The sequence below is a fragment of the Mycteria americana genome, chromosome 2 (assembly GCF_035582795.1).
Source record: "Mycteria americana isolate JAX WOST 10 ecotype Jacksonville Zoo and Gardens chromosome 2, USCA_MyAme_1.0, whole genome shotgun sequence".
In the NCBI taxonomy this organism is placed as follows: domain Eukaryota; kingdom Metazoa; phylum Chordata; class Aves; order Ciconiiformes; family Ciconiidae; genus Mycteria; species Mycteria americana.
Genome location: NC_134366.1, coordinates 50,023,984 through 50,047,117, shown reverse-complemented (window position 1 = coordinate 50,047,117; position 23,134 = coordinate 50,023,984).

Here is a 23,134-nt window from a genome sequence, read left to right as displayed (position 1 = left end):
GCAGGTATCTGACCAGAAAGGGAAAGGCAGCAATTATGCAGAAATGGAGGAATATGTTCCCATGAAATAAAAACTCTTTTCTCTCTGCTCCTTTACTTTCCTCCCAAAATTCAATTCAAACTACAATTTAAGCTATGTGGTCTATTACTGATATCCTATAGCTCTACCACTTTAAAGGGTAGCATAAATTGGAGTCATACCCCAAGCAAAGAATTTGACACTTCAGTCTTGAATTCTTCTGAACACTTATTCCCACCATTTTGCAGCATCATCTGTGCCCCACGCCAAATTAAAGCTGTCTGTATCATACAAAGGGCTTGTTATGAACAGAGTTTTTTACGTTGCTCCATAAAGCTTCAGCCAGTTAGCCCTTTCCTAGCTGAGCGTATCAGAATTGAACTCTGGAGGCTGAATGAAGTGTCTTTCAGAATCTGAACCCAAACTTTGCTCAGTTTTGTATTAGTTCCCTATCCCTAATTTGGTCCAGTACAGTATTTATTAACTGAGTGACCCAGGACACTAAAAGGCTTTAAAACTTGCAGCCTGAGCCAATTTACCTAATTGAAGAACTTTGGCTTCTTTTTATTTTCACTCTTTGTTGTCCCAAGGAAATAGCATAAATTATGTCTGTGTTCTAAAAAGAGGGTAGAGAATATGTTGTATTTGGTTGCTATTGACTTACAGAATGGAAAGGAGCAATATTTCACTGGAATAGCTGTGCCTGATGGAGTAGAAAAGACTTTGTTAGGTTCAGTCTTCTTGCAGATAACCTGATACCTCAAAGATGAGTACATGCCATTTCTTTGTCTTAAGTAGTGTAAAAAGCCAGAAAATGAAGTGGAAATACTGTACTAAGATACAAGACAAATTCTGTTCGTGGAAGGTCACGTTTTACTGAACAGAGATTTCCCCCCATTCTTCCCTTTTATAATCTGTGGCACCTTCTGTATTTACAGTCAAGAACTTGTGATTTTGTAATGATTTAAACACTAAATGCGAGGTAACCTACTGCCACCTGGGTGACTGAATGCATTCTCACTAAACTGCTAATAACGACCCAATTAAGCAGTAGTCTGTGCCAGTATCTGTAAGAAGGCCAACTCAGTTTTTGTAAGACATCCCAATATAGCAGAACTGTTGATAATTTGGATATAGTGTATAACATTAATGCTTGTGTTAGGAATTTACCAGTCCTAATATCACCGTTGCTTCTCTAGAGGTATCTGTCATCCGCTTGTCATCCACTTGCTGACATGGCCTTGAGAAGACAGCCCTTTCTGGAGCCCTCATCAGTACACGCAAGCATCCGTGACAGTGGGGAACAGTCTCCGGTACCCGTGTCTCCTGGATTTGGCCTTAGGCCACATAGTTTGTGTCCTCCTAGCATGTTCAGTACAGTGAGCTGAATGTGAATGGAATCCTGAGCTTGTGAAGATCCAGCAGATTAAATACCTATAGCTTACTTGTCAGACCAAGCAAGTGAATACAATCCAATGCCGCCCTCACTTATGACACCTCATGAGAAGAGAAGTAAGCTCAGTATTTTAGTTCCTATTTTTTAAACCTCCATTGGACTGGTCTTGCTTCAGAAACAACCTCGGGACCTTTTGTGATAGCAGTGTTCTGCTGGATGTGGAACCAGTAAGCCTCAAGGTATGGGAGGGCTTGTGAATGCAGCTGCCTCCTCACGACGTGAAGGGATTTGCAGGTATACATTGCACATCTATGGCCAGTAATGCATACATTCCTAGGCAAAGGAAGAACCAATGCAATAAGCATTCTTATCACAAACATAATCAATCACTACTGCCCATGGGGAGCAAACTTTATTAAGTATATAAGCAGAGGGAATCAATCTAGGAATCAGCATCACATCCTGAATGCCCTAGAAAGTTCCAGCAACCCTGTCCCAGTAGAGAGGAGTTGTGACTGTATTATCTATGAAGAAACAGATGATAGCAGCAAAGCAGATTTAGGACAGAAATCACTGAAAACATTTTGAGGGACTAAGAAATCGGAAATGCATTCGACATTCTTGAAAGAAAAAAAAATAGCGGTTGTTGCCTCATATATGTTATTTAATTTATTCAGGGGTCTTTTGGGTGACAGTGCTGTTGATTCTATTAAACCAGCACTCAAGGTGACCAGGACTGCTGCCCATTCTCCATTCCCAGATGGATGCATATACTACCCAGAAATACCATGTTTATAAGCGAAGAAAATGATCCCCAAATCAACACGAATTAACACAACACATATATTGCACATGACTTGGGCGGGGAGTTGCACTGAAATGAAATCCCTGGGTGCTCCTTGCGGCACATGTGCAGTCACGCCAAATGGTTCGTTTATCCCAGAGACTGGTGTTGGTTTCTTTGCAGAAGCCAAACTCTCTCGAAAGGACAGTTTAGACCGCACACGAACACAAGGCCTTCACTGCAGCTGCAAAGAGCGGTGCAGAGCAGGAGAGGGCTGCGTAGGTGGAGCTGGATGTACCCGTGGGGAAGAAGGGCAAAGCCTCGCCTTGTGGCCTTGCCAACAGCCACTTGGTGAGGTAGGGGCTGCTTGTGGACCAGCGCTGCTTCTCCCAGCACCTGAAACGCCCACCATGGCTGACAGGCAGTGAGTGAGCTCTTTGCTTTTTAGCAGTGGGGTTTTTTTCTGAATGGGAGGCACCACCCTGAATTTCTCCTTAAAGTAAACAAATAAATATATTTCCAGTTTGCTGTTCCAAATCAAGACAGAGAAAGCAATACATAGACTACATGTGCATTGCTCTCCTTCAAGGAGAAAGACTTTTCCATTCTGGGCGCCAACAGAGCCTTTGCACTTCAGCCATCTTCCCAGGCAGCATCTTTAATTAAAGTTGTAACTTATCCCAAGGAAGAATCCAGAAAATATCTGGATCTTTTCTTCCTTTCGTCAATCCTCTGCCCTAGGCAAGGAGATAATGAACTAGTCACTTCAAAATAGTGCTCACCGTGAGCTAATTTATTTTGTTGTATTTTGGAGCTTGGGAGTTAGTACAGACTGGGGATTTCTCCCAGAAATGACAGAATATTTCACAGAATCACAGAATCACAGAATCGTATAGGTTGGAAAAGACCTTTAAGATCATCGAATCCAACCACAAACCTAACACTACCAAGACCACCACTATACCACGTCCCTAAGCACCTCATCCAAACGTCCTTTAAATACCTCCAGGAATGGCGACTCAACCACTTCCCTGGGCAGCCTGTTCCAATGCTTGATAACCCTTTCAGTGAAGTAAAATTTCCTAATATCCAGTCTAAACCTCCCCTGGTGCAACTTGAGGCCATTTCCTCTCGTCCTATCACTTGTTACCTGGGAGAAGAGACCGACCCCCACCTCTCTCCAACCTCCTTTCAGGTAGTTGTAGAGAGCGATGAGGTCTCCCCTCAGCCTCCTTTTCTCCAGGCTATATTTTGAGCTGACTGGAAAGGCAAGCTTGTTTTCTCCAACTATTCAGTTCTTAAGCAGAAGGAAAGGCATCAGTAGCATTGTAGCATTTAATCAACATACGGATGGAAAATGCAGAGGTGCGGTTGCGGTGTGCAGAGTCAACGTGATGTGTGCTCCTGCCTTCCTGCAAGAGGACCTCCTTGTCGAAGTAGCGATGAGTTGCAGTATGCGTGTGCTCTGCATGAGCATCTGAAGAGGCTTCCCTTGCAAGCACCTCGCAGGAGACGGGGGAAGCAGAAATACCTGTGGCTGTGCTGGACTTCCTCTCCTTGCTTGGCTACTTCCCCACCATTCAGGAATAATTACCACCTCCACACAGCCCAGTACGGTGCGGAATTTTAAATCCAATCAAATTGTTCCCCCTGTCAAATGATTTCTCACTCCTGAACTTCTTAAACTCTCATTGTCTAAATTAGTTCCCGTTGCCTCATTTTCTTTGATGACTTTGCTGCTGCAGAGGGGTCAGATGAAAAAGTCTGGGGAAAGGCAGGGGAGCTGAAGACCCTCCTATATCTTTGCCCATCAAGAAAGTTATTCAGCGCCTGAGAGTTGCAGACTTTCAGTGGGCGCTAAGCTGCAGCTGGGGCTGCTTCCCATTTCTAGGAAATCATAAAAGGAAGGGGAAAACCGAGGGGGCTGAGGAGGTAAGAAGTAAGCCAGCTCATGCTGTTGCCAGATACTACCATGTGCTTGGACTAGATCTCCACTTCTGAGTCAGGTGTGGCACCAGTAGGCATCCTCATGTCACACTGTTGGCATGAGAGGAGGAAGAAGATGACAGTGTATAATTCTCTCCCTGCTGAAAATAAAAGACCTGGTAGCCGATTTCCAAGCGCTTTTTAAATACTTATGGTCTCCCATTGCCTGTCTGATATTCTGCAGCTCAGCTTTCCACTTGTTGAGCCAACAGTCGCAGCTTAGACCTGCCCTGCCCTTGCCGTGGGCCGGCACGGAGCATCAGGGGGGCACGTGGGGATGGAGGTGCTCCTGCTGCCACAGCGCAAGGCACTCCAGCTGTGCAGGCCACTGGGTCGGGGGTGGCTTCCCGAGGGCGAATTGGGGCCAGAAACGGGCCCTGATGGAGAACAAGGCTCACGGTTGGAAGAGCTTGTCTTGTCACCAGGGCCAGGAGAGGTGCCCCTGAAGAGCAGAGTTTATTTCCAGTTGATGACTCGGAACTTCTTCTGCTGAAGTTAGTGGGGTTCATAGCAGAGAGAGGGTTGTAATATGGCAGTGCCCAGGTACGTGACCTTAGCAGAAAGCAGACCGTGAAGCCTAAATCCTGGTTTAGGAACCTCTTCAAATTTCAGCACTTCTGTGGCTGATCCTTTTTCAGGTGGCTGCCATTTGTGTTTTTCACATGGAATTCAAGGGTATTAAGCCCCCAGTTTAGCAAGGTAGGTGAACACATTTTTGCAGCATGACTTGCAGAGGACTGGTCAAGTGCTTAGAGATACCTACCCAGTTAAATGGTCACGCTGATTTGAGACCTCAGTGGCTTTGGTTTCCTGTCTGCTTGAAACCTTTCTTCCTCCTGGAGAAACACGTACACTGAGTCACTGCCGAGGGCACTGCAGCATCGATTGCATTAGAGGCACACGCAGAGACATCAAGTCACGCGGGGGATGTATTGGTCCATGGGATGACAAGACTTGCAGCACTGCAGCTGGGACGTGTATGTTTTAGCAAGGCTCCTAGGGGCATGAAGCCCCACCAAGAAGCGCCCGGTGCATACGGAGCACTCCTACTGCGTTTCTCTCAGCCCAGGATGTCAGAGCAGCCGTTCTGCCGAGCTCCAATGAAGCGAACCTGGGCATGCAGTACAGGGTATCGCAAAGACGGAGAAAGGCTGTGCAGCTGTGGTGGTATCTGAGCCCTCGGCAGAGGAGGAGTAACACATTGCATGAGGATCGACAGGTCTGGAGTAAAGAAAAGGAGATGGCAATAATCTCTTGTAGAGTGAAGACTGTGACCTCGTCCCAGATCTGTTTTGCTTGAAATTAGTATCATAGATGAGCTAAATAGAAATCTGTTTTCCTCAGAAACTCACCTCAAGTTTAGCTCCACTGATCTCAAGTTTAGCTTCAGATTTACAGACAGCAGGGAACCTTTCTGCTAGTTGGAGTCTAGCATCAGGTGGGACTAGCAGAATTTCTATGCAGGATCTTTTAAGGAAAGCAGATCCTTTAAGGAAAACCTGTACTACATCTGTGCCATTTTTACTGTCTAAAATTTTTTGTGTGTTATTTGAAAGTATGTGAAACTCAGAGGGTGACAGTAAACAGCAGGTGTCATCTGTGATCGATTCATTTTCATTTTTTAGACTTGGGCACTTCTGGAGCTGAAACTTCAAGGAAAGCTCATAACGGGATGTAATCAAAGACATACAAATGTTTGTAGGAATATCGTGAACAAAACGGCTTTATGAAGTCTCTGGTTTTGGTCTCGGAATACGGGGAGAGTTTGTGAAACCTAAGACAGTTGTCACTGTAGTAACGTTGATGTCAAACCTCCTAATGAATTCAGGCTTTCATTTCCATTCATTGATATTTTTCTTTAGACCCACTCCTAAACTTTAATCCCTTTTTTCACAGGAGGAAACAATATGTATACTAAGCACAAATTCATATCTGCCAGTGGACACACCTGTTTGTATCCCATCAGAACCAGATATGAAGAAATTATCTAATTGTATGTTTAGATTTATGTAATCTAATGCCTATATTTGTGCATTTCGTGATGGGCTCATCTAGATTTTCCTACATTGTGATTCTCCTGTTGTATATTTATATCGCCCTGTCGAGTTCCCATTAACACCACCAAACATTCAACCTTGAGCAGTTACAGTAACTGCACAGGACACAGCAAGGAAATCTCTCTATTTATAGTTTAGTAAATCGGAAACCTACATGGTAACACACGCTGTAATTCAACAGTGGATTTTAAAAAAGGCAAGCAGCAAACCAGAGGAATCAAATCTAAAATTACATTGATTTTGGTTGAAAGGAAAATGTGAAAGGATAGGGAAATCAATGAAAGCCTGTCTGATCACTGTAGGTAGACCTTAGTTTGGGAAAAAAAAAAAAAAAAAATTATATAACATGCTTTTCCTGAGTGGAGTATCATACTAGATATTGCCCCTTTTTATTCAGAACCAATGGTGAGGTTAATGCAAGTTCTCCATCTCTGTTCATAGAGAGATTGGCAGCTTGATTTAATAGATCACTTAAAATGCTCCAGGTTTGACCTGGAGAAGCTTTCCAAACAGGGTCATTGCTGTTGAGTGGTCAGGATGCTGCCAACTGTACAGGGAGCTGACAGTCATCTTCTGTGTCAAGGAGACCGATATCTGTCCACGGCTCTGGGCAGATGTTCTCTCCTGGCTCTGGTGATGCCACCTGAGGACACCATTGATACTGCTCATGGCTCTCATGGGGCTCGCAGCTGCCCACCACCTGGAGGTATCCGTTTGTCTGCCCGCCGCTCTGCTGTGTCAGCTCTGCCTGATCTGCTCTGTGCCTGTTGGCTTATATTCATCCCTAAAAGCAAGATGACCCCATCAGCATTTTTTTCCTGAAGCAGGTGAGGGAGCTTTCACAAGGTCCCTTCCACTGGCAGAGCTGGGGCAGTTGGTGACCTCCAACACAGATGTGGTGACAGGCAGCTGGGAACGGTACAGCTGTTTGCAAGTGAATGTCTGTGTGCGTATATATGTGTGTATACATATATATATGTATATTTTATGGCCTGAGCATTTCTCCTTTAGAAGATAAATGGCTCACAGTCTACAGTGAGCAGACTAACCTCCGTTACCTAGTAAAGTGGCTGTTTCTGCCACAGTCGGAGGAAGACTATGGCCCTTTTTCTAAAGAAGACCTCTTTGAAGTCAGTCCTCCATGACTATGCAGAAGGGTCAAGAAGCTTATGCTGTTTTTCTAACCCAAGACAAAGACTTCCCTATATGAATGACACCCCCCCAATGTCATTCTTAAGGGATGTCTGAAGAATGAAAGGAGGATTGAGTTATTATTTTTAGCCTACCCATTTTCTCTGGCTGTGCTATGAGTTGAAAACCTTCCTTTGTGATTTCAGTGCTGTAGGGTAACTAGTTTCCTATAATTCTCCAAAAGAGAGAGATTTGCGGTCATACCATATTACATGTTTATGACTATACTTGGGAAAACTTGCATGACCCAGAAATGTTTGCCAATATTTAAGGGGATTTGCTGAACATTGAATAGATCTCTATTACACTTTCGTGATGATTTTCTGCACTCCAGATACTGCTTTTTATGCTGATTCTTGTAATAAGACATCTTTTCTTCCGTGGTATGCATAAACACATATTCAGTCTACATGTTACCAATTACTTTGTTTTTACTCAATGATTAAATTGTTAAGTTGGATGGATTCAGTAATATCTCGTTTTACCATCAGATTAAGTCCTGCTTTTATTTTCATTCTCTATTCTAAGAGTACTTGGTATACTTATTTTTGGCAGTACGCTGAAACCTAAGTCAGTGTTACTTAATTTATAACATATTCTTGATATATTCTGGTCCATTAAACAAAGGAATGTCTTCACAACCTCTTCTGTAGATAAATTATAGCACTATTTGAGTGTCTGCATTTGAAACATTCTTTAGCTCTAGCCCACGTAGGACATTCAGTTCCTCTGATCACACTCCCGTGTGGGATCTGGGTAGCTACGCCACAGCGGTTCATCCTGTGCTTCGTTTATGGAACAAGCTTGGTTTTGAACTTTAACAAATGAAAGGTGTAAATCTTTTCCTGTGCTTACTATCATTATCTTTGGCTTGCAAAAGGAGAAACAACCAAGAAATGCCAAAAGCGGGGAAATTTGCTGGATGCCAAATGTATTACTGCCAAGAACCCAAATATGCAAAAAGCAGACAATTGGATAGTCAAGGACATCTTTTCATAGCTCACATAAGAACAAATTGTTCCAAAAGTCTTCATTTTCCTATTATTAGGAGTTTGGTTTGTGTAAAATTGTGTAAGAGTTGAAAATGTTGTTGCTACTCAACAACTATAGGGCATATATAAAGATAAAAGAATCTTACACATTCTTATAAGAACGTGTAATATCCATACCTATATATTGACATATATATGCCCTTATTATATACAGAAAAACTTATTTTTGACTAGCTGCTGGGCATTTCATTCTATTTCCATTCCTTTTCTAACAAACATACATTTTCTTATTCAGTGCAGGCAAGTTGCACTGGCATCCTTGTCAGAGGTCCACTTCCTCAAAGCTATTTAGGCAACTCTGATGTCAAAGGGAATTTGTTACCTAAAATATCACAGAGGAGCTGGGCATAAACTGCTCACAAAAAATATAGGATGAAGCCATGTAGCCATGCTTCAACTCCACTAAATTTGGTGGCATTCCCCCATTTGCAAATGGCATAATTTGGTCTGGTAAGTATTTGCCATAGTTGGCCAAAAAAAGGGGGGCAGAGAACAAGAGCAAAGAGTCCTGGAATTCCAGAGAAAAGGGGAATCAATTCTTGGAGGACAGGAGAAAGCTGAAGAAGGAGTAGGAAGAAACCCCAGACATGGTCAAATAAAAGTTCCTACAAGACTAAAGCTGAAAAATAAAATTTCAAATGTTAGCAATTACTTTCAAGATGTTATCAGTGTGTTGTCATGGGGAGAAAAAGGCGTTACAGCATCAAAGGAAACAAGGAATGTAATGAAGAAAGAAATTAGAGGACTAATTTGCATCTATTTGGTGATACAATCTTCAGAGGCACTTTTGTTAATTAGCAGATTTGGGCTGTACATATTAGAGTACTGAGAGGCTGGTGGAACTCTCCAGAGGTGTTTTGAGGCAGTAATTTGGATGGTCAAAGAACATTTCTATAGCCTCACAATTTATCAGCAATATGAATTATTTTTCCTTCATCACTTGAAACTGGACAGTCAGAAGGGAAGAAGACCAACCTCGTGCAGGAGCCTGTTTCTGTGGGCAAACATAATACTGAAAAGCTCATCTTTTCTTCCAGAACTTTGATAAGATGATGGTAATGGCGTACTCCCTCTATCCACTGGGGTGTGACTATATTTGAGTGTACTGTCTCAGTGGTGACCATTTGTTCTCCTCTTGTATCGTGGGTTTTATTCCTTTGTTATTATACTTTTGTGAGTGTTCAGAGGTCTAGATATCTGTTCTGAAATAAGTAAATAAATTTAAAAATACATAAAGGGACAGAGAGAGTAACTCCCTGCTCCACTGAAGTCAATGGAGACAGAACAGCAAGCAAATTTAGCACACTTTCTGGTAGTGTTTATAACTTCAGATGTTTACTTAAGTGGATGTTTATTTATCATTAGCATCTAAAATTTCCAATGGCAAAAGTTGAGCACTTAAACCCGTACATTTTATGAATCTGAAAAAAGTCTTTGATTTTTAGAGACTTCTTTACATGTGTCAGTTCCTCTGAAGCTGAGGTTTGAGTAAAACCTAATTTGGTTTTCTATATACTTTTTTTTTTAACCATAGACATAGAACTTCTCTTCCCTTGTACAGGGACTTCCCCAGTCCGAATGCTTTTTCCTTCCCTTGTACCTTTTATTTTCTTCATCTAGGACTTTCTCTGGTCCCTAAGTTCTCTTTTCCCCCGGTGTGTCTCCTGCTTCAGAATATACCATGTCCCTGCCCCTTCCCTATGCACCCAGCTCCATTCATTAGGTGGATAATTGCCTGCAACCATTTCACCTGAAAACAATACTTTCTTCCAGTCCAACCTCTTATCCCTGCTGGAGTCGAATTGAGTCACAGGGTCTAAAATTATCCCTGAGGACAACTCCACGGAAGTAAATGCAGTCAATTTAACTCTGTGTTTTCGTTGTATTTCAAAGATTATTTTTTATAATTTCAGCCTAAACACGTATGTTTTCAAAACATATTTTCATTGAAAAGTATGAAGGGAAGAGCTCGTTCATTCCCTTCAACTAATACCTATTCTTTTCACACAGCAGCTGTACCAAATACAAAAATCTTTTTTTTTTAGTCAAAACAAGCAGACTGCTTTCACAGCTTACTTGCTTGCCCCCTCATTACTGATATTTTGCTGTAACCATGGATCTATCTGTAATGCCATGTGTTGTGTGTAGTAAACTTTGTGTTGCTGAAAAAGCTCTGACCAAACTTGCCTGGGAGACTCAGCTGAGACTCGTTCAAAGGACATGGCTGAAACAAAGAGGTGTTTCCACCATTCCATAAATAAACCCTCCTAAGTGTGAATTGTGACCATTCCTCTCTCCATCTGAACACTTCAGGCTTTTCAGAAAGCAGCTTTTATGTAAGATTAGAGAGCTGTCTCCCTGACATGATGCTCTGCTTCTCTTCACCATTAGTTGGGCGTTAGTTGTTCTGGCCGTAAATAGACAGGCACAGATGGTACCACGACTCTCCGAGCCTCCACACATCTTGCACTGCAGGGATTTTTGTTATTCTTGTTATCTCTCTAGCAGCTCCTACTCTTTCCTAACAGTTTGTTGAGAAGAAAAAGGGAAGGCTAAAGAACAAACAGTCCCTTTCCTCTCTAGGATTGCTGAAGGCTTTAGACAGGACAGCAGCATTCATTTTGACTTTCTTCTTTGCTAGGGGAACCCAGCCACTTGTCGATGGGCTCGTCAATGAAGCAAAACTTCTGCCAGCCTCAGCAGGTGAAGCCAGTCCGCCCCGAGACAGCTGAGCAGAACTAGATGCCCCAACGCATTAAACGGCAAGACTCGAATGGCCCACCCTCCCTCCGTGCCCTGCAGCTCTGACCACCACGCCGAAAGAACCATGACAGATAAAAGAGAAGCTGGTATCTTGAAAGACTGCCTTGGTGCACAGGAATAGTGTTTGCAGGAAAACAGGCTGGAACAATTAGCAACACTGAATCTGGAGAGGGCATGGATACGAAGGACGTGGCAGAGTGGTATCCCCCTGTTCCCGTGCACGTCATGGAGAAGGTAGAATGGGTGCTGCTCTTTAGTCTTTCATATAACACAAGAACAAGATGTTAACTTAAAGGCAACAAATTGAAATCTGATAAAAGGAAGTCAATTTTATAGAGAGTACAGTTAACCTCCTGCAATAGCCATTGAAGCCAAGGACTTAGCGAGGCTATAAAAAGGATTAGATGTTTGTACAAATTATTAAAGTATTCATTTAATATTTTCTCTATCCCATCTAATGTAAGGTTATAAGCTTCGGTGTCTCTGGAGGAGTCAAGTTACTAGCATAAGGATAAGAAGTAGTCTCCCTTCCCTGCTAGTAGGCAAATCTCCTATTTGTTTACTATTTGATTTTTCACCATCTTCCCCTACAGTCTTGGGGAATGGAAGAATCAGTGACATGGTAATGGGTGGACCGTTCACCTGCTCCTTGACAGCAGTTCCTGCATTTTCACCTATGAAGCTACTAACATGGAGAAAACCGGTAAATGTTAGCCAGTGTGTTCATGAATAGCTCACCTCACTCCTGGGCCTCAGACTGTTCATATAAACCTGTGTAACATTTTTTGGGGGACTAAGCTTTTTCAGATACACTAATGCCAAAGCAGTAGGCAGAGGACTAACGTCTGTAGATACAGAGCAAATCATCCTTTTTTTTTTTTCCCGCAAAGAAAGACATCAAAATAGCAGCAATGCAGCTGTGAGCTGGCTGTGGGGAAATACAAGCCCAATCCACTGGGTCTCATAGTCAGGGGATAGTTTCCTTCCTCATCATCCACCTCTTTTGTATGACTCCAAACTCATCCACCAGAGCCCCGTAATGATACAGCTTATCTTCATACAGGTACTGCTGCAAAACAAAAAAATCCCTCTTCTTACAGGGAGGTGCACCCACGTACACCAGCCACGGGTGGTCCCCAGAGACCTGGGGGCAAGCAGGAGCGGTGTCAGCGGGTGCCCATGGTGGGTCCGGACCCCCCCACCCCCAGGGCTCCTCTTCTGTGCTGCTCTGCCCTGCTCCGGGGAGTTTATCTACATCTGTATTTATCACCCCATCGCAGGCCCTATCTTAATCAAGACTGCAATATCCTGTAACAGAGGCCAGGCTTGCAGGAGAGGAGAGTGTGATGAAAATATTGCCAGAAGGAACATCACGGTTCACCTCTTTTTTAATGAAAGGATTGACTGAGAGTAGTCCATCAAAAGGGCTAGACACTTAAGTGATAGATGCATTTCCTAGAACTGCAGTGTTTCGACAGGAAAAACAAAAAGTACCTTAATATTAAATAGAAGCTGTGACTGTCGTGTAGAAATAAATCTATGACAATCTGAAGAGGAAGCAGTTGAAGGCACGAAAAGCCTGATGAGATTGTAAATAATATCATATATTGCATGACACCATGCTCACGCCACTTGTGTTTCCTCAGCTACTCAGTACAGACTGCTATCAGTTCACCCCTTATCTGCTGCAGACTTTGGCTATCTCTTAGCTCCCCCATAAATGAGACGGTTTGGACACCGACATGTAGAAATGGGAGGTGTCTCATTTCTCTGCGGATGCCAGTGTATGTGGCAAATCTGGGTGAAATCCATTCACTGCGTGAATGGTTCAGGATATGCCAACATGGGTTGGAAAAGGCAAGTAGAGAGGCAGTTCTTTGCAAATGTGAAGACAAATAAATATGTAATTCACTTGACCGAGTCAGTGGCGATGGCTTTGAAGCCTATGGAGCAGTTATGCCAGCAGTTGGTTTGCTGAGGCTTTTCTGCACCATTTTTCCTGGTGACTCTGCACAGCCGCTCCTGGGGAAGCTCGCAGACACCCTGCTGCAGAACGCGGGAGATGGTCGATTCCTCCGTGCTTGGTGCGTTCCAGTTAGAACCAGCTGTCTTCCTAGAACGCATGCATTAGCTGGACACACGCGATTAGCATCAATACAGAGCTGCAGAGGGAAATTTATGGACATTGGCATCTGGTGTCATCTAAAAGCAACCCTTGCAGGTCTGTAAGACATTCACTGTACTCTCTTGCTTACCTGTTTGTCTCGCCAGCATCTCCTAGCTTGCCTTTCAGAGCGGACTCTGTTGGAGAAAAAGCCTGTCATCTACCACGCAGTACCACAACAGAGTGGGCCCCCAAAGAAGTTAGCTCTGGAGGCTGCAACGGACGTCTCTAATAATATTCCCGACTTTTTTTGATTACTGCCACTGAACACCAGCTTCTGCCGATGAATAGAGCAGGGCTTTAGAGCCAGGTACGCATCTGCCACTTAAACCCTCGTGCTTTGCCGCTGAAGTGAGCTGCTTGCAGGAGTTGCTAGGTAACCGTAACCTGCTCATAGCTTAGGCAAGCGAGCGAGATACTTCTGATGATGTCATGCCTCAGATTCGTATTTCATCTCTTAAAAGAGTTTTCTCTCCGTTTCTACAAGAGCAGGTGCGTGGGGGAGTTCTTCAGTGAGGCAGAACTTCCCTGCTCCATCATGCTTATACAGCTTAATTTCACTCTTGCAAAACACTGTAATAAAGCAAAATCGGCCAGGGCTTCTCAAAGTGTGATTTCAGGGGAGAACTTGTAGCTGTTCAGGCCTCTTTTATCTTCTAGACACCAATTCAAGGGCTAACTCCTTGGAAACGCAGACATCTTCAGCGGCTACTCTGCTGCCTGTATCTGAACAAAATAATGGCTTACTCCATAGAAAGATAACGGGAGTTTTGCGATTATGTTTTTCAAGAACACAAAAATCCAAATACTATGTGCCAGAAATGGACTGAAGCTGGAAGTTATGCCCCTTTCATTAGTAACTTTAATATTTATTAGTGAGAGTCTAGTTACGCCAATGTGCAACGTTACGAGTGTGTGTAGCACATCTTTGACAAGGCAGATGAGAAAAGCTTCTCAAACAAGATGCTTTGAACATGCTGTGGTGAGTATGGGACGGATGAGCAGGAAATCAGAGAGTTGTGGGACATCTAGCAAGCCTGGTCTCAAGACACTTCAGCCCTAAACCTGGGCTGAACAAAGCCTGCAAGGTGTGTATGTCCTCATTCCTACGCCCAGCGGGGACGCACACTCAAAGCGTGGTGTGTCTGAAGGCTTTCCAGGTGGCTCTCTGCCCATATGGGAAGGCAGGGCATGAAGGCAGGTGACTGGCCACGGCTGTGTGTGTTTGACTCCCACTGGGGCTCTGCAGATGTATTTGTCATTTTTCCTGGCCTATCTGTTTCTCACTGTTTCTCACCATTTTGCTCGGAGGTCCTCTCTTGGGTCGGAAGGTGTGCTGTCATCTCTGAACAGGCTGGTCTTGTCATCTCGTGGTTTTTTTCTTCAGTGGCCACCGTGTGCATTGGCAGCAGCAGGAACATCACGCTGCAGCGGTCGCTGGTGCAAGCAAGGAGAAATCAAACCCTTTGTCTCCTGTCCTCCAGCTTGTAACACTCGTGCGTCCTCTGGGAGCTACTGCCTTCATCCCTGACACTCCTAACTCTATCTACCGGTTGTTCTCTCCCGGTTTGCCTGTCTGATTTGATCTTCTTTTTCTTTATCACAGCCTCTTGCTGTCCTTCTCCCCCACACTCTTCCCCACGTGTGCGAATTCCTAATCAGTGCAGAGCGCAGGTCCCAGGCATGTGCTGTGCCGGGCTGCTGCGACAATTAGCTAACATTTGGAGAGTGCTGAGCAGCACGGTCTCCAGCATGCTATTTTAAGATGCACAGTTTTGATCACATATACCGGTCTACCTGGCAGGAAAGGAACCGAGGCAGAGCATACAGCTGACGTTCCCTAGGCTCCGGACAAGTGCCGATGTTAAATGTGCTGTTTAGCACGGGGAAGACCATTTTCTGCGGAGAGAGAGCAAGCAGGCATTCATTAGGACAGGCACAGTCCCGTGGGAAAGATGATATGCCCCACTGTCAGCAAGTGCCTTGGTACCTTCACCTATTCAGGGTGATTAGACAAGACCCCCCCCCCCCGCCCCCAAGATGAACTGTAGGAAACCTTTCTGCTTTGTGTCACTTCCACAGAAATCATCACGACGATTTGCATAAATATGCAAGTGGTAATCAAACCTGGGGAGTTCAGCTGGTTTATGGTGCTTTTTTTGGTACGTGCTGTGCATACAAAGCAAATAGATTTTCACTCTGTTTAAACTGCACAAGGTCATTGAATTGAGCAGGGACCAAAGTAATGGAAAGGACATTTTGATCCCCTGCTTCTTGGTATGATACCTCTCCTGGGACGTAATACAGTTACTGTCATGGCCAAAGAGCACAGCGGATCTGCTGGTCCTCTAATAATGGTCCTGTTTTTCTGCCTGCAATTTTCCAAGTAGTTGAAAGCAATAAGTAAATAAGGACGATTACAGTTGCTGATCCTGTTAGGAGACTTTTCTTTCATGTATATTTTACATACCGAGACACTCTGCTAAATCTAATTTACAAGCAAGAAAGAGTCTATGAAGAATTAAGTGACTGAGATTCCTCACTCTTGACGTTTTCATTTTGTTTTCTGCTTGATTCCCTGCTTGTTCTGATGCTCAGAACAAAGATTAACACACACTCCACAAAGCCTCCTGGTATTTTACAGAAAGTACTCGAGGTTTTTTTGCGGCTGTCCAACAGCAGCATGGCAGAGGGCTCCAGAGTTTTACAGAATGATCAAATACATAATTTCAGCCATGTCAGTTCGCGTATCGTTAAAACTGGGAACTAGAGATTTGATGATTTTTCAGAAGTGAACTAAATGAAGGCCAGTGTAAGAACTGAACCAAAATGAGGATTTAAGTATCATTCTCTTAATTACCTGACACAATCCTGACATTTTTGTTTTAATAAATTACTTAAGTACCAGCTAAAAGAAAGTCAATTACCTAGAAATCTGGTAATCATTTATTGAGTTGTCTAAAAAACCAGCACTCCCCAGTTACACTGTGAAATATTTATGACTTATGACTAGTGGTGATACATTCTCAAGGCAGATGATGAGGTTGTACATAAAACAAATCAGGCATCGGTAGTTTAGGAAGGTGTCATTAAAGTCCACAGTTTTGAGGGGCTCATAACTTTCTGATGCAATCACTTTGGGGAAAGAAGTTTTTCATTGCTTGGTCCCTTTCTGAAGATGATTCCTTTTAGATATTCATAACCATTCTAGCTTCATATCTGTGCTTGAAGAATATATCAGCATACTGCTCCATATGATTAACAGTGGTATCTGCTGATGAAAAAAGTGTGGTGGTACAGGTTAAGGGGTAGAATTAAGAGGGTGCATGTAACTCAACATCTCAGACATTGAGGGCCAACAATAAATGTTTCACTGTGCAACTTGATGATGGCAATCTGCTATATTCACAGAGGGAAAACATTTTTCATTGAAGTCAAATTTTTAAGCTATGTTGGTTTGAATAATCTGATTTTTCTAAACAAATGACATGTTAATAACTGTTTACTAAAATATTGCAGAAATTATGAGCAGTTTTTAAGAGTACCCTTTCTTGGGATTAAGGTTTTGAAATTTTTCACCCAAGTTTTGTATTCTGTTCTTGTCTCCTTGTACAGAGACAGCTTGTAGAAACAGTTATGATTTATTATGCTCCAAAGAAAACAGCTTACCTGGATGAAGGCATACTAGGATCAGCTGGTTTTTTAATAGTTCGCTTTGTGTTTGCATTGTGACAGTTAGTTACATTTTTGTTTTTGCAGGAAAAGCCATGTCTGCCCTGGCCCATACGGCAGGATTTTCAGCATTTCCGTGGTGGCTGTCCCCCGGCACTGTGGACTCGGGTGAGATCACCGCGGGCACGGAGCGGTTCGGCCCCGCTCTGTTCACCTCCAACGAGGAGGCTGGAAGCAAAATGAAAGATGCTCCTCCCCAGCCTGCAAGTTACATGGATGCTTTTCACTACCAAAAAAATGACGCTGTGAAATTAAAACAAAAGCAAGCGCCCTTCATCCCAGCTCCAAACATTGTTCACGGCTGTTTATTCAATAGCAAAGCTCCTCCAAACAAAGCCCTTCTGTAGGGGCAGCTGTCCTCCCCGGGGCACATCCCTCCGGGGAGCTGCAAAGCAGTGCCAACGGGGGGCTCCCCCGAAGACGCCAGCAGCCACACGGGGCTGAGGGACGCGCTCCCAAGCTCCCTCCCCAAAGGCAGCGTGGGCACGCCACGATGCCGCCACTGCTGCTTGAGGCAAGAGCCGCTTGCTGAAGTTGGCTACGGCCTCCGAGGAAAGTGATGATCAGTTGCATTTTATTTTTATACCCTGAGCTTTCATCTTTACACTGATAAAGGAACAGCTGCTTCTAATCTCACTTCTAAATCCCAGGCCTGGTATGGCAACCTCTCCGGCATCGTGGATGCTATCCGTAACTGGCCAATGAGACTCAAATGCCAGCTATTATCCTTATGGCAACTATGTGCGGCATTGCTCGTGGGTCTTTTTTGCTGCCCGGTTAATTTTCGCAGTAGCAGTTGGGGCTCAGGAGTCAGAGAAAAACTCTGCCGTCACTCCTCTTGCTAAACATTCAGATTCACTCACCAGAGGTGTGCGGAGGGTTGTTCGGGGCTGCTTTGACACTAAAGGTTTCATTTCCAGAGACTGTCACACGGTGATGCAGACTGCCAGGGGAATTTAAGCACAGATGATTAATGCATGGTAAGGTAACCCGTAGACTAGCTGAGCTGCTATTGCCGCAGAAAGAATGTCTTGTAATATTTCATTTATATAAGAGCAGTGAGACACTCTGGCATCGGAAGTGCAATGGGTTGAGTTCACCATTTCCATAAAAAAACATGAGGGCATGAGGCTTCTTGGCAGGGTAGGCAAAACGCAGCCCTTCTCGCCATGGACGAGACTCAGCAGAGGCCGCAGAGGTGAGGCTGTGGGGAGCTGGTCTGCTCTGCCTGTACGTAGAACAGGTCCGGCAAAGAAAATAGTCTCCATATGCACCAACCCATTAGTATATTTCTGCCTTTTGGAAAGTAAAGAGGGCACCGTTATTTGAAATTACTGGAAGGACGTGGAAATGGATCTATCACGTGTGGATAGGGGAAGAGCTCAATGCAGGTGAAAGAAAAATGATTTGTGTCTTCCCCAAGATTGGTAGGTAAGTATGAAAAGGCATTCCACCTTTTTTTTTGCTAACTTTTACTGAAAGTGAGGAATTCCTTCCTAAAACTTGCCCACCACATAGTTCTGTGTGGGTCAGTGGAGGCAACGCTGTGTAAAGCCAACTCCTTTGGAAGACGAATGAATGCCTGGGAAAGAGGCGGGGGAAAGTATAGAGCAAGTGCGATACGAGAGACTGGAAAGAGGTCATTTGCTCTTTTTGTCACAACGAGGAGTTTTATAAAGGGCTTTGCAGTTGGTACCTGTATCCAGATAAGATTTAATACATATTCTTTCTGATGGTGATGAATTGCATTGGGCAGAAGAGATCCTTTTCCATATATGCAATATGGAAGGCTTGGATGGAATATTTTCTGTTAAAGTGAGTGGAGTAGTACTAAAGATGCAAGCTGACAGCGTGCCTTCAGAGCTCGTGGTTTGTTGACTTAATATTCCTCTTCCAGGAAAGCTGGCGTGCCAAAAGAAAACCAGGCATCCTTCATGTTCCTGGTTGCGGGCTGTGGTTTGCTCAGGCACTGAGGGATTATCCTCATGTGTCCCCTTGCCCAGCCTTCACCCCACAGAGAATACAGTATGTTAAAATGTGAGATATCCTGGTGACAGAAAACATCGAGGAGAGAGATTCACGCTTACAAATATGAATTCTTCTCCTGACTTAGATTCACCAGCCTTCTAGTCTGAGCCTATAGCCAGAACAGCTGAACACCAGCAATTCATTTGAAGATGGTTCTTTTATATAAACAAATATATGCACAGATGTACACAAGGAGACATCTACAAATGTTTGCAATTCACTGTAGTGACAGAGGACATAACTCAAACGGTATGAGGGATGTTGAAATTATTTTTCATAGAAAGGTGCAATAACTTCAGCCTTGTACAATTCCTACATATTCCACATGGCCTCAGTTGTTGTTTAGTAACTCACAATATGAATAATTTTTAAAAGTTGTAAAAAAGCTGTTTATCTCCTTTATCAAACCAGGTAACAGAAATGATAGCAGCTTCTATCCCATGCACAAGCAGGGCACCACTGCATTCCTGGTAGCGTAGCCCTGAGATGTCTGGTTTGCCTCAGGGCCATTCTGCAGTGATTCATCAATTGTGTTCAGTCCACCCTACCTCTCTTCTCTCCCAGAGTCATTAGTCTTTCTGCTCTATTGGAGGCACAGAGGAACCTTCCACCCACCTACACTAAGCCTGAAAAAGCCAAAAGAGTCTTTGGGTCATCTATTACCTGTGCTGAATATACTGATTTGCATAACTATATTAGTTTTATTTCCTCTGCCAGCAGACTGTGCTGCCAAAAGTTTTTAATATTTATCACGCATGTATTGGGAGCAGTCTTGCCCACCTGTGGTATCCCAAACACCTCTTGCTTTCCAGATGGGAAAGGACACAGAGCAGAGCAACTAAGGAAGAAATGTCTCGGGCCCCTTCCACTATACGAAGGTGGGATTAAAAGGGCAGATGCCCAACCTGCTGAGGCGGAGACAGGAAAAGAAGTGAAGCTTTCCCTCCATCACCCTGTGCTATGTTCTAGAATAGCCTTAGGATTGAGTCTCTTTAGAGATATGAAGAATACCTACCTCAGACATAATTAAATCATTTTTCCCTTTTTATTGTACCAGTAAATCCACCCACATACCTTCCACTGAAAAGCAGATCACTTTGAAATGCACCACCTGGGCTAATTCCTTGTTTTCAAATGCACTGGTCATACTTGGGTATTCTGGGTTCCTACTCTTCACGAGTTCGTAGTTGTCAAGCAAGATTAAAAGGTAAATATGAAAGCTTTTACGCCAGCATTCTAGTCCTGATCTCTCAGGGCAGTCAAAACCTGTTTTATTTCTCTGCTACTTTTTTTTCTCAACCTATTTGTACAATATATTTTTTTCTACAATATCCTTACATAGCAAAGTCTAATCTGAAAGACTTTTGTTCATCAGACATTGCCTTTCACTAATAAGCATGTCCTGTTAGAGCTGTAGTGTTTCTCTCTGGTTGTTTGATGGCCCATCTATGAAAGCTTGTGGCCAGTCCACTCAGCTTGAACAAGGAGAAAGTTGACAGGAGGCCCTTCAAGACCCTGTTCTTCTTCTGCTGGCTTGCAAGCTAGTTCTGAACTAGTAATTCCCAAAAAAAGTAATAGCTTTTATTTTGTCTTATTACTATAGTGGCTCAAGAAGGGAAAGAACCAGAGAGCATCTAGCTAAGCCAGTAAAGAAACTTCTCCATGATTAGTGAGTAACTTGTTCATTAATTCCCAGTTCAAAACAATGTTTTCATTAGCCGATTTTGCTTCTGCAGCCCCAACTACCTTGAGAAAGATTGAGCTGTTTATGTGCAATTTAAAATGGATGTTGGAGATACTGCTTTTTTAAATAATTGTTTTGTATTGCTGACTGATTTTCTACTAAACAGGCACAGTTACTTAAATGATGCTGTGATACTCACACTTTATTTTCTGTTCAGTTCCAGGAAATTTGTCTCATGAGGATTAGACACGCTGCCATCTGCAATACAGACATTTCTATCAGCGGATATGACCAGGAAAACCTACTGTTTGTGAGTAATTTCTTCTAAAAATAAGCACTGTATCTTAAAAGTGAAACGGGAGAGTGACACGTAGCTTTAAAACTACTCTTCTAGCAGTTTTCTTTTATTTGCTGCCTTCTTCAAGGTGAATACCATGGGCATGGAGCGGGGTGCTAATCCCCTCCCAGCCCAAATGCAGCTTTGGAACTTCGGTCCCACAACAGTGCTGGGACCATCGGCTGGGACCACCAGCTGGAGACCCTCAAATCCTTCCTTTGGATGGTCTCCAGCCAATGGTCCCAGCTCCATTCACCTCTGGCAGGGTATGAACCTCCCTTTTGCTCAAACGGTGGAGAGGAGCTGTGGTAACAAGGGGCAGGGGAATGGCACAGACACCCAAGCCACTGAGATGGGAAGGGAAAGGTAGCATGGGGCAGATCAAGGGGCAGGATTAGATCTTCTCTTTATCCTGTAGGACCAACACGAGCAGCCTCTATACATCCTCTGAATGGCACAGCATATCTTCTTTTGCAAACCGCTAACCAAGGGAGTAAATCAGAGCTTATCATCAGTAAAGTAACATATGACAGCTCTTTTTGTCTCTCCCTTAGCGCTAGGTCTTCTGTGCTGCCAAGACACTATTAAATTGACACCAACTTCTTAACATACTTGCTCTAATGAAAGGTCTTTTGTCACTCTTGTCCAGCCCACTCGTGTCCCAGGTGCTGCAGGACATAGAAAAGAATCATCACTCCTGATCTGCACTCAGTCTACATTTCCATCTGAAACAGTCCATCCCTAGCTCATAGCAGAGAAACTGATGGCAGCGAATAAAAAGCTCCTGGAGGCAGATCAGCCATTGCCCATTCAAGGGACCATTTCCAGCGCAGTTCAGCAAGCTCCCGGCTGCATCCCTGCTTTAGCTTCAGACAGGGCTGTTACCTTTGTAAATGCTGCTCAGGCAGTAATACGTTAGGCACAAACAGTAACTGCCACTTACCATCCTTTCCCACAAATCCACAGAGGGAGGAGATTTTTGTCCTCTCTGTTAGAGACAGGCCATAAAAAGATCGCTGATTCAGTCTTTGACACAACTGAGAGGGCAGAGACCTGTGGCCAGGAGGCAGGGGGCAGAAATGGGACAGGAACCTCTTAGAAAGGCAATAAAAAGGTCAACTAGTTATAATTTGTGAAAAAGAAAACCAGTAAATAGTCCACCGTTTAACCCCCTACTTCTACTGCTGTACTTAGTCATTAAGTCTCGGTGTGACAAATGAATGAAATCCTTCCTTTGCAGAAGTGCCTAGTTTCTGGTTTGTCTGCGGGAAACAACTTGAGAGGGTTTTTTATGATTCCTATTTGGTTTTAAGACTGGGCTGACCTTGTCTCTAAAAATTACGGCTCTCTAATGGGGCACCCAAAACATCTGACAACTTGGACTTCCACATCAGAGAAATAATCGCTACTGGCACTGAAAACAGAGAAATCATCTTCCCATGCCCTACGTCTCCCCGTCCCGCTGGTGAGAGTTCAAGGACAGTCCATTATCCACCCTTGGTCAGGAGTCAGCAGGGCATTTCTGGAGTCTTGTACTTCACAAAGTCTACGGAGGAAAAATAATCTTCTTGTAGTCTTAGCTAATGGAGTGAACACAATGTGAAGCATTCCTCTGCTTTCTGAGAGCAGGACACATACAGACCAAATCGATTTCCATCTTCCAAGTTGTCGTTCTTACCTGTATGCATCTCCTAGGGCCAATCTAGTAAACAAGAGGGAAAAGTTTTCGCACCGGAACTCTGAGCAAAGCAGAGGGGAGTCTGCTGAGCGGAGGCAATCGCGGAGCCAGCCGAGGGGCATCGTCCTGGTGCACTACCTGTGCTCTGCTCTGGGCACAGCATCCTCCCTCCATCAATTCTACTGATGAATGGGCTTTCAGGGGCACTTTTTGTTGGGTACGAGTGTCAGAGGGCAGAATCTGAGCTTTTAAATTAGTCTAGTT